This window comes from Diceros bicornis, chromosome X (assembly GCF_020826845.1).
Source record: "Diceros bicornis minor isolate mBicDic1 chromosome X, mDicBic1.mat.cur, whole genome shotgun sequence".
NCBI lineage: Eukaryota > Metazoa > Chordata > Mammalia > Perissodactyla > Rhinocerotidae > Diceros > Diceros bicornis.
This window is the reverse complement of record NC_080781.1, coordinates 39,787,595-39,804,776: the sequence shown is the minus strand read 5'-3', so window position 1 is coordinate 39,804,776 and position 17,182 is coordinate 39,787,595. Positions and strand designations below refer to the sequence as shown.

Below are 17,182 nucleotides of genomic sequence, written 5' to 3'. Positions count from 1 at the left end.
CCTCTTTTCTTGGAACCGCAGCTCTGCTGAATCCAGAAGAAGGTTCTCCTCCCTCAGAGTTCTGGTTCTGTAGGCTTCTGTTGCCACAGGCTGCCATCACCATTTGGGGGCTGTGGCGTGAGAGAACCGGGAGAAGGAAAAAAATGGAGAATTTCTCCTTCTCTTTGAGTATCAGGAGTTCTGTTTCCTGCTCCCTGAGCCAGAGCTACAGGGCATCTCCTGGCTCTCTCTGTCAGCACCCAGTGCCTGCTGGTAGTGTGTTAAGTTCAAGCTTGGGGCATAGTGGAGGAAAAAGTAATGGTAAACTCACTGGCAGTTTGATGGTGTTTCAAATTCTGGTCTTTCCTAATCTGTTTGCTACTGTTTACTTTTCAGAGTCCTCAAATAGCTGCTCTGGGCAGTCTTTCCAGGTTTTATAGTTGTGTTCGCTGGGAAAGACAGGGTGGAGTGTGCTCACTCCATCTTATGCAGAACTGGATCCTCTATATGTTTTTGAATATGTAGAATAGTATGTATGAGTCTAAACAATGGATGTCCCCATAGTGTTACTCTACCCAGCTTTACATCTTTGCTTGAAAAACCATCCTTAGGACCCACATGCATGTTTTAGGATTTTCAGAGGAAGGTGGGATTAATACTGCCAATCAATAGCATTATTTCCATCATCTGATGAAACAAAGAATTACTTCTTTCTTGATTCTACAACTAAAACTAAAGGGGGAGTATTTTTCTCATTAACCTATTGATTAAAATGAAAGTTCTTCAAAGACAAGAGTTATACATACAAGTCAAAGATTTCTGAAATCCTTTTAGTCCAACTAAAAAAGGACCATGAAGATAATGCTTGTGTAAATCTGAATCCAACAGGCACCCTCTCTACTAAATGAAGAAGTACTTCTTTAGTGAAGAGAGCTTTGTTGTGCAAATTTTTCAGTGCCCAGTTTTAGACTCTGAATGTTGTACGTGCTTATAATTCCTGAAGAAATGATTATGGTGGTAATAGTTAAAATAGTTTAGTTAAAATCAGAGAAAAAGCTTCTATGAAAATCCAAAATGAAGTTGTAAATACCTCCCTTAATAGCTAAATGGTTAAAGGTGTTACCAGGGTGGTGAATGATATTCAAAGACCTGTTGTTCAGGAGGGGTGGGGAGCAGGAAGCTCTGTTGGTGTTAGAGGAGAATGGAATGTTTTAGGGAGTGGGGGTTTGTCATTTCCAGGAGCAGGGCTGGCAGCATGGTGGGAAGGTCTGGCTCCAGCTTGAGCCCACTCACAGGATGTCAGGGGGAAGTGTGACTAAGGTCACGGCCACGCCACGTGGTGGGCCAGCTGGAGCCAGAGCAGGGGCCGCTGTGGCCACACATCCTGAGTTTCCATGGTCTAATGCAGTGGGCTTGAAAGAAAGGGTGGATGCAGGATGCTGGCTGGTGTGCGGAGTGCGTGGGCTGTAGGTCTTAAGTGACAGTGGGTGGAGATTACAGCATTTCATCTGCTTTTCCTTTGACACCTTTTAAAGATACAACCCACGGTTTTCAAGAGTTTATGCCTACGTCTGCTGGAGGGATCCTAAACTCGTTAGCATTCTTAGGAGCACAAGGAAAATTTTTATTTGAGTACCATTTACAGCAAGTATGGAAATTTAAAATTAGATTGAGAATTTGAAATACTATTCATATTAAGCAGTTTATTAGAAGGTTATTTTGAAATCTTTCTTACGTAATTTTAAGACATTTCCACATCTGAAAATGATACATACGTTTAACTTTTCTTTGGAGAAGGGCTGTTCAGGATGTTGAGCAGGTTGGGTTTCAGAATTTCAGCAGCTTTATAGTGTTGTCATCCAGTTTGACAGATTGAATGTGCACTTAGAAGAAATGGAATGTATTTTTAATCGCTGGAATGTATTATACCTAAGGAACATGAGAGAATATATGTCAGATTTTAGCTGTGATTAATATTTTGCTGATGATCTTTCAGCTACGTGGCATGCTTCAACTCCACCTCTACTTGAACAATGTCTAGTATTTCTTGATTGTAAAAAAGTAAAAGAGTCTTAGAAAATTGATCTATAATTCTTATCCTCAGTCCATTAGGATTAGAGAAGGTCTCATGTCAAAATTTTTAATTTCTTAGTTTAGAAAAAAATTATTATTAAAAAGTATAAAATATTAATATCTTTTCCCTCCCCCAACAAATTATAAAAAATGCTTTAAAGATTGAGGAAAGGGATTTTCTTTAGATTAGTAGGTAGTTTGAATTCAAACCATTTTGAGTTCAAGTATCACCATAGAAACTTGGGTGGGAGGCTGTAAGTACTGTGGGCTCTTATTGTTAGACGTCATTGTTGAAGGTGCTGTGTTTTTAAGACCATGGCTCCTGGCAGGAATTCATTGAAGTGTAAAAAGCATTTCCTTTAAAGTGGTAAGTATTTATTCAGTTCTCATGTTCTTCCTAAAAATTAAGTCTTGCATTCCTCTTATGGAAGAATCACAATCTTTAGTTATATTATTTTGAATGTAATCCCATGTTCAAAATAGGTGGAATATAAAATATTGGAATATAAGGTACCTGGAAGGGACAAGTATCAGGCTTGGAAGCTACAAATTCCTTAACAGAAAGGGAGGAGGCAGGTCACCCATTCTGCTTATGGTTTCTTTTAATTTTTACAACTGTTCTTTGAAGTAAATTTATAGATTTGAAAGAAAATTAATGCATGGGTTGGTGAGTTTGGCTTTTGTTGGGTGGGGAATGATAAGAAGCAGGAGAGGCTTCACAGACAGGTGTATTTGGGGACTTAAAACAGTGGTTCTCAACTGAGGATGACTTTGCCCCTTAGGGGACATTTGGCGATGTCTGGAGCCGTTGTTGTGGTTGTCATCATTGGGGCGTGGAGATGCTATTGGCATCTAGTGGACAGAGACCAGAGATGCTGCAAAACATCCTATAATGCACAGGACAGCCCTCCCCCCCAACAACAAATGATCAGACCCCAAATGTCAACAGTGCTGATGCTGAGCAACCATGACTTAAAATGAACACAGTAAAGAAATTAAAACCAATGTACTCTCTGCCTCACTGAGATGTATGGAAGAAATTTTAGCCTGAGTCACCCATCTTAGCAAATAGCTATGTCTAAATATTATTTCTAGACATCTTAAGGAGTAGCAACTATAGCTAGTAAGTAGTTATAGTTAGTAACTATAGTAGGTACAGTATATAGTTATATAGTAAGTAACTATAACAAAAAGGATTTACGTGTGATTTCTGGGGTCTGTTATTTTTTAGGATTTCACTTTCAGGATACACTTCTTTTTCTCCAGCCCGAATTTCTCACAGCATTGGCTTCTTTCACTTCCACTAGATCTTTCCATCATGGAAGTAATAGTTAACTGGCGGCCATTCTGCGTGAAGTATTCTTTTGTCCAAGGTATTTAGAGGCTGCTTATGACATTGCCCCTGAGCTTTAGACACCATCAACCAGTAAGGAGTGCTACAGTGTATTAGCATTGTTTACCTTGTTACCGAGCATGAAAAATAGTAGGGTCGCAAAGTCGGAATATAATGCACCGTGAGGATGCAGCTTTGTTAGCATCAAGTGGCATTAATATGTGGTTCTTGTTAATAAAACACAAGTTCTATTTTTAAATGTTTAGCTTGTTCCTGGAGACAGAAATTGAGTTGCAAGACCTCAGAAGTTTGTCCTGTGTTCCCATCTGCCCTCCAAACGGGGTTCTCTTCTTCAGCATTCTAAGTGGTCATAGATTTGTAAAAGGTAATGTACCCATAGTATCAGTCACAATACATAATTCTTAGAAATTTTGGAACACTTAGCACTATTTTAAGTGTGAGAATGTGAAACTCAATGAAGAGGTGAAGTGGAGCTGGGACAAGAGAAGAAAGCTGGAAAGGTAAGGTTTGTGAAGAATGGGAAGAGCGTCAGATAAAGCAACAGTGATTTATTCTGCGTATCAGAAATATTTTTGAGCACCTAGCAAGTGTGAGTTCTTTAGGCCCCGGGGTTGCAGTAGAGAGAGAGAAGGGAGGGGATTTAACCAAAACTGAAAGGGCAGATGGAAGGAACAGCAAATACAACAATCTAGGCTACCGATTTTATAAAATAAAACATTTTATCATAGTCTTGGGAGAAGACCAGCTGTATGTTTCTCAGTTTTAATTAGGAAGTATGCTTTTAGTTACCTGGAAAAGAAATGATCTCTGCCCTCTTAAAATTATATTTTAAAAAGATGCCACCACTATCTCCACTGAAAAAAAAAGGTATATATGAGTATAAAATAACACAAAAATGGAACTACCTTCTTAATTATAGACATTGGATTTTAATTTAAAAAAATAAAGATTTTTTTCCCCATACTACTTTTTTTAAAAATATTCAACATGAGCATACAGATTTTTGTTGTCATGGTTCATTGAATATTAAACTTTCATCTGCTACAATTTAAATTCCACAGAAAACTACAAAACAACCTAGCCATTTAAAATAATACTTTAAAAATATATCTCTTGGCCTGAAAAGATTTACATATTATATCGCTTATGTTTTCCTACTGATCTTTTTAACTTCCTGAGGTGAGAGCATCTACTGAAGAGGGTGGTAAGTGACTTTCACTCTGGGTCTATCTGTTTTATTTTGTTTTCCCTCAGTTTTAATCTCTCAAAAGAACCTTTTACAATTTTTTTTAACTTGGTCTGAGTTATAATCTGATATCTCCTTCTAACGGTGGCTCTGAGAGAGGCTCTTGCCCTCTCATACCAATTTTATTAACCTTTAAAATGAGGGAGGAAAAACAGTGGTGAAGGGGATAGATGAAACAAGATTGGCAAAAATAATCTTTGAAGCCAGTTAAAGATATGTGGGGTTCATTATCCTATTCTCTCTACATTTGTACCTGTTCTTTTTTTTTTTGTGAGTAAGATCAGCCCTGAACTAACATCCATGCCAGTCCTCCTCTTTTTGCTGAGGAAGACTGGCCCTGGGCTAACATCCGTGCCCATCTTCCTCCACTTTATGTGGTATGCCGCCACAGCATGGCCTGACAAGCGGTGTGTCGGTGTGCCCCCGGGATCTGAACCCGCCAGCAGCGGAGCGTGCGCACTTAACCACTAAGCCGCCGGGCCAGCCCCTGTACCTGCTCTTAAGAATTTACATAATAAAATATTTTTAAAAGAGGCAGCAGAAGTAGATAAAACAAAATCTTGTTCCAGGACTAACACTGGTGTTCTTAGAAGGTCAGGGGGAAGATCTGAATATCACTAGAGGCCAAGTGCAAAGGCAGGCATTGTATGGGATCAGCTCAAGCCCTGTCTGGGGTGAGGGGAAGACAAGGGAGTAGATGTGAGTGAGTGAGGAGGGCTGCAGATAGAAATTCCTTAGCTGTGACTAGTGAGTCTTGACCCACCTAGACCTGGCTCTCATAAACCCTCTGGTAGAGGGGCTTTTCCATTGAAGCCTGTCCTCTGCTAATCCCCTTCAGCCCCGTTTTTTTTCCTTTCCTCTAAAAATTGGCCCAAACCTTCCATTACCCTGAACAATGGTATATGTTCATATGCTGGATATGGTACCATCTCCAAAGTCTTACATGCTCTCAGCAAGATGATCAGGAATTTCTTCAGTCCTGGCCATTCTAGGATCTGCTCATTTCTGGGGCATTTTGCTCTTTGCCCTGAAGCTCTGATGAAGTGTCCCACTTCAGTGGTTGGGTTTCTGGAGCCATCTCCTTATTACCTTGTAAGAGTTTTTTCCTTCTGATGTACAGCATACACCTTAGGTAGAACTTCCACCACGTCTACCTTGGAAGTCACTGATCCCTCAAACCTCACACTTGACTTTCTATAAAGTCCAACCAGAGCTACCAAGAGCAGAGACTTGGGATACATCTCAAAAACCCCAGAAATAGATTTGGATGTAAAAGCTCCAAAGATGTTCCTAGCAACTCCATAAGTATGCACATAACCCTTCTAGTTCTCTGGCAAGGACCAAGGCTCTGAAGGGCAGAGACTCACAGCCCAGGTCTTAGCTGCTTTCTGAGGCTGGAGATAGATGTAGCGCCACCTGCCACCCTGATGTGGAACTGCACAAACACTCCCCATTTACTTAGTGATTTTGATTTTTGTGTCTCAGTCAAACCCTGAGTGAAATCTTTGAAGAGGATGAGAAGGGAAAAGAGGAAGTGAAGGATTAGATTGAGATTGAGGTAAGCATAACAGCATAACAAAAGAGCTTAAAGAATTGAGGTGTGGAGGGCAAATACAGTAACCTTGGCACTGTTAATAGACAGTGACTTGGTGAGTAACTTATACCTAGATTTCCCTTTCCTTAGAACCTGCTACCCCATTTACTTCCCCTGAGCTGCAATGTTTCTCTAATGGAGGAGAGACAAAAGAAGTTGGCTTGCAATTTGCTGCCTAATCTAATATTTGGTTCTCATGTACTCACTTAACAGATGTGATTGAACACGTGAACGTTAGACCCTGGGCAAGATGCTGGGGCCAGTGTAGTAGGCAAGACAGACTCAGAGCCCTCTTCTAATGTAGGAATGCACACTGGCCTGTAGGTATGTTCTCTTTGGCCCCACAGTGCTATAAGTGCAATCCTTCTTCTTCCTGAAAAACTGGGAGATTTGGCCCCCTGGACCTACATCCCTACAAGATGAAAGTCAGGGAAGTGTGGGGAGGTGTTGAGAAATGCCTGTCATGGTAAGCAGAGGCACATGTTCTGCAACCTGCCCTGGCCTCCCTCTCTCATTTGTATTCGATATTTTAGGGGCCATCTTGGTTGGGATTCCTCATCTTCATGTGCCTCCCTTCTAGGGGTCACCCTGTGGGATGAGGAACCTTGAGTGAGAGCCGGGACAAGAAGCCAGTTGGGATGGGAAGTGTGGCTCCCTGCTGCTCCCCCTGCCAGTGGGCAATGCTCTTGAGCTATGCCCTTCATTCAGCCCTTCCCAGGCCACCGCTGCACAGCTCACCAGCTGCACAGCTGCTGCATGCTCTTCAGGATTTGAATTTAAGTCAAAAAGGGGAAATCGTGCCACCAGCTTTTTCTAACCCTCTCACCCATGAAGCCTCCATTCCTAACAGTTTTGCTCTTTTTTGTCCCCTAAATACACCTGGGGCATTGTTTCTGCCTCCATACCTGCATCTTTGCAGTTCTTCCTAGCCCCTGGGCCCTTTTCTACCTGCTCATTGGTGCTGCTCAGCTTTGAAAGCACACCCCGCCGCTCCTTCTCCAGTGCTCTGATGGCTGGGTGCTAGTGAGGTTCAAGGCTGGGGGCAGGCAGCAGAGAACAGAGCTGCCTACAGGGGCTCTTCCAGCCTCTACCAAATCACTTGCTTTGATCTGTTTTACGTATTGGGCTTTCTCATAAATTTCCTTTGAAGAAAGGGTTCCAAAGCTTAAGGTACTGTCCGTTTCATTAATTTAGAGCCCACATGTTGTCTTATTTTATTCGTTATCATTCCTAGTCCTCGTACCTGTTCTCTACAATTGCATCTTGAATTCTGGAGGGCAAGATCTCTGTCCTGTGTGTTCCTACTGTCCCAGAGCCCAGCCTGGGACTGCACATAGTAAGGTAAAAAATAAGTCTTTGTTGCACAAGCAAGTCAATATTTCATTTACTGATTGTCAGAGCACTGAGTTTGTAGGTGATATAGATTTAATTAACTTTAATACCCTGAGACCCCTCTCCTTCTTAAGGCACACCGTTCCTTACTCCTCTTAAAATGTGCATAGTTTTGAAAATGGAAACCATCCATATTATCATCTCTTTATTTCCCTCTTCCGTCCGGTTTTGTCTCTTTAAGTCTGGGGCTAATAGTAAGGGACAGGTGGTGACAGGCCTGGCTGGAACAGCCCTTGGAGCCTCAAGCCACCTGATGTAGGGGAGGCAGGGAGAGATGGGCACTTTGACAGCGTTCAGGGTGGAGACCACAGTCATCTCAGAAATACCCTGGGGATTCCCAGTCTCTCCCACTAAGAAACACTGTACTTACAACGTAGCGTCTCTCATTGGGTAACTAAGTACCCTTTAAGGGAGACTCCACATCCCAGGGCAAGGTGGAAGGATGATTGAACTGGCAGTTGGGAGCCCTAATTTACTTGCTAACCCCACCACTTGCTATTTTTTTAACCTTCAGCAGTCACTGAACATTTCTAGGTCTGTTTCATCTAATTTTAGGGATTAAATATAGGGGAGCCCTCACAGCACGATTTCCCGATAGGTTGTAGATCTCCTCTCTGACTCTGCAGGCAATGCTTTATGCCAGTGTTCCCCTTAAGTTTCAGAAGAGGACACTAAACCTCAGAAAGTGTGAGGATGAAAGGCCCTGAGGCAAGCATGCATACAATTTATTTCAAGTCTCTGCCTTATCCTAAAAATGTGAATTTTGTATTCTGATCTTCACTAGATGTCTATGTTTTCACATTAAAACAATTTAAAAATTATTTTTGCAAAGCACATTATTTATTGTCCTCAAATTTTGGGGTATGATTGATGCCCCAAGGGTATGTAACATGCTAAGTCCCTGGTTTTGCAAATTCCCAAGAGGGTCCTCATGCTTCTTCTATCTAATTTTTTTGTGGTCAGTTTTAAATTCCAAGATGGAGATTATGACTTTATAATAATTATTGCATATAGCAATTCACTTTGCCCTCCCCGTAACCCTATGAAATAGATATTATTGGTTACCTCCATTTTACAGATGAGAAAACAGGCACCAAGATGTTCAGTTAGTTGCCCAAAGATACGCAGTTCATAAATGGTGGAGCTGGGATTTGACCCTAATCCCACTTAACCTCACTCAGCTTTCTGCCTCTAAAGTAAACTAATTCAGGTAAACCAATTGATTTTTTTTTTTTTTTTGGTCATTGATAACGAGTCTAAGAATTTTGGAGCTACTTTTCACAGCCACTGACACGCAGCATTTTGCAATAAATTTTAATGTCATTTGCAGGTACCTAATGTGTCTAGAGCTCAAGAAGCTCAGTGATGGGGTTTAATGTCCTCAGTTACCAAGCATTTGATCAGCCTCAGTTCTGTGTCCACAGATAGACTATCTGATGACTACCAACTGTCAGCTTCTGAGAGATGCCACACAAGGAGTGCCTCTGACTGGGGTGATCAGTGTCCTACTAGAGAGACACTCAATCCGAACTTTGTCTCATGAGTCCAGATGATGGATCTGCATAAGCCACGTAGTTGAATGTTTTCAAACAATGTGACTAAGATGCAGAAGATACTGATATTACAGTTGGTGTAGTAGCTTTGCAGTATTATTTGGTACTGATGCACTTTGCTTAGAGTTCATTGTGTTTCTTAGCTGTGTAAACAAAATGCAAATGCTATTTATTAATCACAGCTCTGTTTAATGCTTGTGGTTTAACGTTTGCCAGATATTTCAGTATATAGCCACAGATCACTCTGGGTGACATCAGCAACAATAAAGTCTTTGTTTCTTTCTTCTTTTTTTTAATCTGTTTCTCTAGTTACTTTTTTAAAAATTTGGATTGGGGCTGTGGGCTTACCATATCCATTGTGGCGACAGCAACAACAAAAAGTCACAGAAGAGAACAAATTAATCCATATCTAAAGAGAAGGTCTTAGACGTATGACACCGAGAAATTAGAAATTAGACCTTCCACGCATTCCTACCTCTGGACCTACTGGCCTACCTCCATGGGGACTCATGGAGTTGTTTTTGTGTACTGCCTCACCAAAGGCCAACCTCTCCGTGGCACACTGGGTCCCGTCATCTGTCTCCTAATCGAGGCTCCTGCAGTTCTCTGTGTGTTCCCCAGCGTCATCCATTTCTCCCACCCATATCCCCTTCCAGCGACTGTGTCATTTCTCTTTGAAACTGTTGTCGCTATTTACTGCCTTGAATACCTCTCCTCCCATGCTCCATTGTCTTCATTCCAGTTAGGCTTCGTGCCCCACCCCCCCACTCCCTGCCAAAAAAAAATGACTCCTGTCAAGAGCGCCCAGGACCTCCACATTTCAAATCCAGTGATGAGTCCCCAGTCCTTATTCAGCCTGTCAGCAAGATTTGACCCAGCTGCCCCTGCCCTCTTCCTTGAAATCATTTTCTTCACTTGGCTTCCTTGATGCCATACTTGGTGCTCTGCTTACCCGGAGAGTGTTCCTTGCCAGTCTTCTTCACTGATTCCCTACTGGCATTGCCCCAACCTCTTCATATTCAAGTGCCTCAGTCCTCCTACCACTTCTCTATCTGTCCACACTCCCAAAGTAAAATTAATCTCTTGGCTTTAAATACCACTTAAACACTGATGATTTCATTTCGGAGCTCTCTGCTCAATTTCAACTTCATCACTGCTTGGATGTCCACTTGGCGTCTCAAACCTAGCATGTCTAAAACCCAACTCTTCATTCCCCTCTACACACCTCCCCACCCCCGACATACCCAGCCTCCCCATCTGGGGAAATGGCAGCTCCATTCTTTCAGTTGCCTGGGCCAGAAACCCTGGAGTTGCCATCAACTCCTCTATTTAGCTTACACCCCATGTCAGTAAATCCTGTCTGCTCTTCCTTTAAAATATATCCAGAATCTGATCACTCACCGTTATCTCCACTGATACCACATAGGCTAGGCCACTGTCATCTCATCTGGATTAATCAGCTAGGCGCTCTGTCCCACCCTTGCCTTAGGAGTTACCCTTTGAGATTGTTCCACTCTCCTGACCAAAAGCCTCATATGGTTTTCTATTTCTCTCAGAGTAAAGACCATAGCTCTTGAAAGACAATGGCCTAGAAAGCCTTGTGTGATCTGCTCTCCACATCCCTGCCCAACCTAATCAATGTTATCTCCCTCTTCTTTCTCCCTTGCCCATTCTGCTGTAGTGACACTGGCCTCCTTGCTGTCCCTGTAACTGACCAGGTATACTCCTACCTCAGTGCCCCTGCACAAGTTCTTTCCTTTGCCTTACCTCCTCACTTGTTGCCTAGATCTCCATGCTACCTGCTTCCTCCCTTCCTTCAGAACTTTATTCGAATGCCTGCTTGAATAAGAGAGGACTGCCTTCACTGATAACCCTAAACAAAATAACAGCCACCTCTACTGTTACCCCCACCCCCACCCCAACCCAGGAGTTGATGGCACTCTATCTTGCCAGAGATCTCATCACCAGCTAGCATAGTTTGCATTTATTTGATTGTATGTCCTTCCGCTCTGGAAGAGAAACTCCATGAGGTCAGAGACTTTGTCTCTTGTTAATTGCTGTATCCCCTGAACCTGGCCCAGTACCTGGGAGTTAGTAGTACTCAATAAAAATCTTTTGAATGAATGAGTGAATTACCTGGACAAGGTGGTGAGAAACAGGCTATGGGAAATGAGGATTTGCCCAGGCTGGAAGAGGACCTATAGCATCTACAATATTTCCTGTATTCTAAGACATCCCCTCTACCCACCTCCCATATTTGACCATTTCTAAAAGTGGGATGCATATTAGAATGGACAGCCTCTCTCAATCACCTTCTACCAGGCAGTGGTCATGATGCAGTTGCTGTTGCCCATGCGTTACAGTTTCATGAGTTGTATTGTTGCTTCTATGTATGGCTGAGTGTACCTGCCATTTGATATGCTCTGAAAAACATTACACTTATTGAAATAAAATTTTACTGGCGTCGAAACAAAATGTTATTGTGTACACAGAAAGAAAGGCATGAGAACAGCAGGGAGTAAATTTGATATCAGTGAAGCAACTGTTCATCGTTGGAGAAATGACTGAAATCCCATATTTTCTTTCAAAGCAACAACTAGGAAAATACAAGTAGTTGAAGCTGTTGTTTGTTGCTGAGATACATGCAGAAGCACTGCCAGTCACATGCCAAGCAGTGCAACTGAAGGCAGGAGAAATTGCCAAATCTCCCAGAGCAAAGCAATGAGAAGCTAGTTTGAGTGTCATTCAGGACTGTCTTTAAGGCGTTGTGTCGTAGTTAATTGGCAAAGTTTCTTTCTTTCCTAATGGTACATAAAAGAATGGAGTGTCTTACAATCAATGACATTTCAGTTTGGATGAAATAGAGTGGGTTTCTTTTCTAGGTCTTAGAATTATAAAACTAATTTATAAATCTTAATTTTGTCATTCATAGTTACTGGTTTACATTTTAGTTTTTAAGATACCAAGTGTTACTCTTGCATATACATTAAACAAAAAGGGACAGGCTTAGCCAGGTACCCGGGTTATGGTTTCTTGGTTTTCCTACTGAATGTCTTTCTCTAGCATTAAGTAGAAAGCTAGCATCATTGGGACTAATTATCCAAAAATGAGTTTTGACTTTGGTTTGTCATAATTAGTTTGAAGATAAATTTTTCAGACAGCTACATGTTTTGTTTTTCACCTTTTTCTTTTGAAATAATTACAGGTGCCTAAGAAGTTACAAAAAGTAGTGCAGAGAGGGCTCGTGTATCCATCACCCAGCTCTCCCCCATGGTGACATCTCACAGAACTAGAGCCTAGCTGCAGTTTTTAATGGATCATCTTGTTCACTTCCAATGACCTGTTGGGGTAGGACTAGAGAGGAATAGTAGTTTTGTCATACTGTACAACCAGCCACCTCACTTTTGGCGGGTTCCTGGTCACAGGAGGTGAGACCAGAGGCAGCAATGTTATAGAGGGATTCATACACTGATTGTCACCTCATAGAGGAAATAATCAGGTTAAATTAATTTGTGACCTAAAACTCTCCAACAGAGGAAATCTTCATCGATTTGTTTTTGCTTCAGCACAAGCTTTCTTTTAAATAAATTGTTTTAGAGCAATTTAAAATGCTCTGCAAAGCTCTTGAAATAGAGCAACTTGGAGTTCTAGAATCACGGAGTCGGAAGGGACTCAAGGTCAACTACACATTGAATAGGGTGACTTCCCCTTTAACACCCTTGCCAGGGTCCTATTCCAGCTCTTCTTAAGGCCCTCCTCTGCTTAGGGCCTCAGTCCAGTTTCCACATGATAGGACTTTTCCTATACACACATCAGACAACAGACAGGTACTGCTCTGCTTTCTCTGCCCCCTTCTGCTTAAATACATCTAGATACTTTAATCCTACCATAGTTGCCTGCTGCTTCTCCACAGGCTGCAGTTTTTTCATAGCCACATCCTGGAGAGAGGATAATGATGGATCAGAAAATTAGGAAGTGAGCTGAGAGATACACTATAGGAAAGATATGAAAAAGAGGACTTGGTACAAGATTGGAAACAAAAGCTCACTATTAAAATTGTATTTTTCAAATGACATGGTGCCCTTCTTGTTTCTCTTTTCCATTTCTATTATTTATTCCCTTTCACAAGCCAGACTTTTAGAGTGTGGTCTGCATTGTGAGGGGCCCCGATACTCCCATCTCCCCAGCCCAAGCTTCTCCTCATATCTTGTTTTCTGCCTCACTGACTCCTTTACCTCATCACTTCCCAGCCAAGACCACCGCTACCACCTTCACATCCACCTCCACCAGTGGCCTTGCCTGGATGCCTGGCCTCCAAGTTGTCTTTGCTGCAGTTTTTTATTCTTTTCCTCTATTGCTAGATGAGAACCAGGTCACCTCAGCATAGTTAGTGAATGATTTGTAAAGTCTTAAATTCATTTACACTTAGCATCAATTATGCCTTTGAAAATTCGGATTCTCCCATGTAAAACACCCGGGAATGGTAACCACCCCACCCCCAACCCCCAGCACCAGACATTTGGTATATTTGGGAGCAGAAAAAACCCATGCAGAGTACCCCAAGGACTCTTCTTTTCAGAGGACTTGAACTCTGAAAATTGATAAGACCTATTTTTCAGTGTCTTCCCCTGCAATTACTATTTAGAATATTTAAAAAGAGAGAAAGAACTAAAATATGACTTGAAAATTTCTGCACACTTTTCCTAGTCACTTGTAATAGACTCAGGTCAGGATGTGACAAAATTGGGTTAGGGAATATTATTTCTACTACATAAGAAACTGGAGATTCTAAGTAGGGAGAGTACAGACTTGAAAGGTAGAAAGTCAAATACTGCAATATCATTAACTTGGCTGGGGTTGGGTGGCAGAGAGCTTGAGGGCTGGAGGTAAAGATGGAATCCAAGTCACCTAGTCTGAAAAGGCCTGGCTCACTTTATACGTATAAACCCAATATTGATGTGTCTTTGTAGATTATGTAAATATATCTTGACTAGAATCTCCAAAATGTTAAATGTTATATAGTATATAGGCAGATTTGGAGATATATAAACCTGGGCATACAAATTGTCATCCCTAAAGAGCACATCATTACAGATTAAAATTTTCAAGTTGAGGAACACGTAAACATGGAAAAGTTAAAAGCTTTCGCTTACTCAGAGTGGTCTTGAAATAATTTATTTGGAGACCCCAGTAAAGGTTGTGCTGGTGCGAAAAACCATATCCCATAAATGAAAATGAACTTTGGAAAACCTGACCATGTGATAAAGACGCTATTCTCCTTTAGCTCCTGTGGGTGAAATATTCTGTAAGGATCCTAAATTCATAGGGAGCATTTGCCTATCTGCAGAATGTCCATACCCATGTTTAAAAGAAAAAAAACACCTTGGGTAGATAACCAAAGGGACAATGCATTTTAGTTCGTTGGTGTAGTAAAAAATGTAAATGTGTCAGTATTGTTCAAAATATGCCCTCTTGACTCCCTAACGCATAGACTTGGGAGAGTAGAAAATAATTGGTCTTTTGAGCCTTTCTCTTTAGATAGCCAGTGTTTTCCCCCTGGTAATATTTATATTCCGCAAATTACTAAATAGATTGGGTTGAAAAATATGGCAGAAAAGGAAGTGCTTTTCCATAAGTCTGGTTAATTACACACCCTGACTATAAATAGCTGAGCTATGTTCTTATTCTCTATAAGTTACAAAAAACTGACTTTATGTGTTTTGATCCATCTTTTTCTCCACATTACTCCTAATAAATTCTTAAAGTGATGAGGATCCACTTATTTCAGCATAAAGCAGGTCAAAACTTTTGTATGACAACTTTATTCTCATCAAAAACTATTATGAAAGGAATGCCCACTTCTTCCCGAGGGTTTGTGGTTGCATGCAGCTTTCCCATTGGAATGCTCTTGAGAGGTTAAACTCATTTCTGAGCAATTGTTTTCATAAACTCAGTATTTTGCTTCCAGCACTCATGGCTAGATAGTGTGTAACCTGGTCTCTATCCCGTATTAGCCACGTTGTTTTCACACTTATCTCCAAGGGCCAAAGATTATCTTACAGAAGCTCTGAAATAATTCCTGTTTCTGAAATTCATGTGTAAAAGGAAATTTTTAAAGGGAAGAGGGTGAGAATCAAGTTCAAACTCTTAAGAATTTTTGTAAAGGATTATATTGATTAACAAAAGCTCTCCGGCATCTTCTGGCAGAGATGTGAGAGAAGGCAGTGATTATAATTAATTTTTAGTGAGTGCCACATATTTGATAATTGCTCTGATTCATGCTATTATATTCCTCTTCCTTCACCCACAGCAAAACAAGCTTAATTTGATTCATACCCTTAGGAAGAAAAAAAAAAAGCCTAAGATTACTCACATGGCTGTGATTCAGCTTTTGGCTCCCACCACCTCCTCCTCCTCCTCATCCTCCCTTTCTCCCACCCTGCCCACTCCCATATTCACTCCCACCCAGTGGCGTTGCCATCAAAAAACTGAGTCAGTCCATTTTTTAAAATGGGTGGGGAAAGAAGACAAGTAATAAAAACTTTTCTGTGTGAGGTATACTGCTTAGATATGAAATCGTTGCAGGAAGACGGGCAAAGTGGCTGCTTATATAACATGAAAAGCGTGGAACAGAGGCAAGCTCTCATAAAGAAATGTTCGGATTGTCTTACATAAGTCTAGACATAGTTTGTGTGCATGTCTGTAGAGGCATACACATAGCCATGTAGGCAGGTTTCTATGAAAATTTTCTAACATTGGGAATCTTACATGTACTGTTAATGAAACAAATCTGATCTCAAAGTAGGATACTTTGCTGTAATCAAAAAGTGAATCTAGCAGCTATCCAAAGATTTTTGATTATTGTAAAACACAGACGATAAAGTCACTTTGTCAGCCTTCAAATGACCAATGTGACTTGGAAGCCTAAGATTTTTTTCCCCCCTGAGGAGTTGGAAGATTGATCCTGGGGGTGACAGCTCACCCTTGGTGAGCTGATGGTGGTGGCAAACATTATTGAAGCAGCGATTTCTGTTCCTGCTTTGTGTTTTCTCATTTATTCCCATTCTCCAGATGAAACAAAAGCCTTGGTGAAGTGAAGTGACTTTCCCAAGTCTCCACAGGTAATAGTCCCAGAGCTATTATTGGAACCCAGGCTGTCTGTCTGCATCCTGACTTGTAGTTCTGGTTTGTGGGAACCCGACACAGTTGGATCATTTGGTATTTTAGAGATTGCCTGGGGACGGCAGTGGCAGCCGAGAGGGAACTCGATGCTGGAGCTCCAAACCTGCCTTTAACTGAACTGTTCAATCAGGTCTCTATGCATCTTCGAACCGAGCTCCCACATGGAGGGGAACGGAATCAAGCCTTCCCCCAAACACTCATTTGTAATCCTAACCACCACCTCTCCATTTTGCTGGCTTTCCCCCCATTATGTTACCATCTGTCTCAGAAACATTGCCTGGATAAAGACAAATTGGAGCAGTTGCTCGCCCTCAAACAAAACATAGAATGACTTCTCTTATCCCCCAGAGCAGTGCCGAGCACCATATTTGAGGAGTTCCATATTTATAAAGCTTGCCTGCACCTCGGAGATGTCTGGTTGCTGTCCTTTTTATCATTCTTCAAATATATGCTGGCTGGAAACGATTAGCTTTTGTTACAAAAGGGTTTGTGAGATGCTTGAATTTCTTCATATAGTTTTCAGATGGAAATCCATATAGTTTTCTCCTTTAAGAAATGAAATTTCTTACTGAAAGACAGCATAGAAGAGAATGCATGCTGAGGGTGCTTTTTGTGTCCCCCACACACCCTCCCCTCCATGATTTTCCCTTAGGGTAACTATGGGAGGGTTTTAAGTCATGATCCTGTAGAGAGAATGAAGAGCAGATGTCAGGTACTTGTTTCTGGGTCTGAAACCATCTCCTCGAACCTCTGTTGGGGGGTCCCTTGTTGATGTCAAGGGCAGTGCTCTGCCCCAGACAGGGCTGTAG

General features: G+C 41.5%; 1 long non-coding RNA gene across 8 annotated transcripts in view; it reads left to right on the top strand.

Annotated features, from left to right (window-relative positions):
• LOC131400901 (uncharacterized) overlaps positions 1-17,182 on the top strand; it is a 96,259-nt gene that overhangs the window by 53,079 nt on the left and 25,998 nt on the right. For 3 of the 8 annotated variants that reach the window (XR_009217477.1, XR_009217482.1, XR_009217478.1), the window contains 2 exons: positions 3,652-3,770; positions 6,138-6,570. The exons of 2 other annotated variants lie outside the window; for them this stretch is intronic. This is a non-coding gene — a long non-coding RNA (uncharacterized LOC131400901). The remainder of the gene's footprint in view (positions 1-3,651; positions 3,771-6,137; positions 6,571-17,182) is intronic. 3 more of the 8 variants (XR_009217481.1, XR_009217484.1, XR_009217479.1) reach the window with 3 other exon arrangements.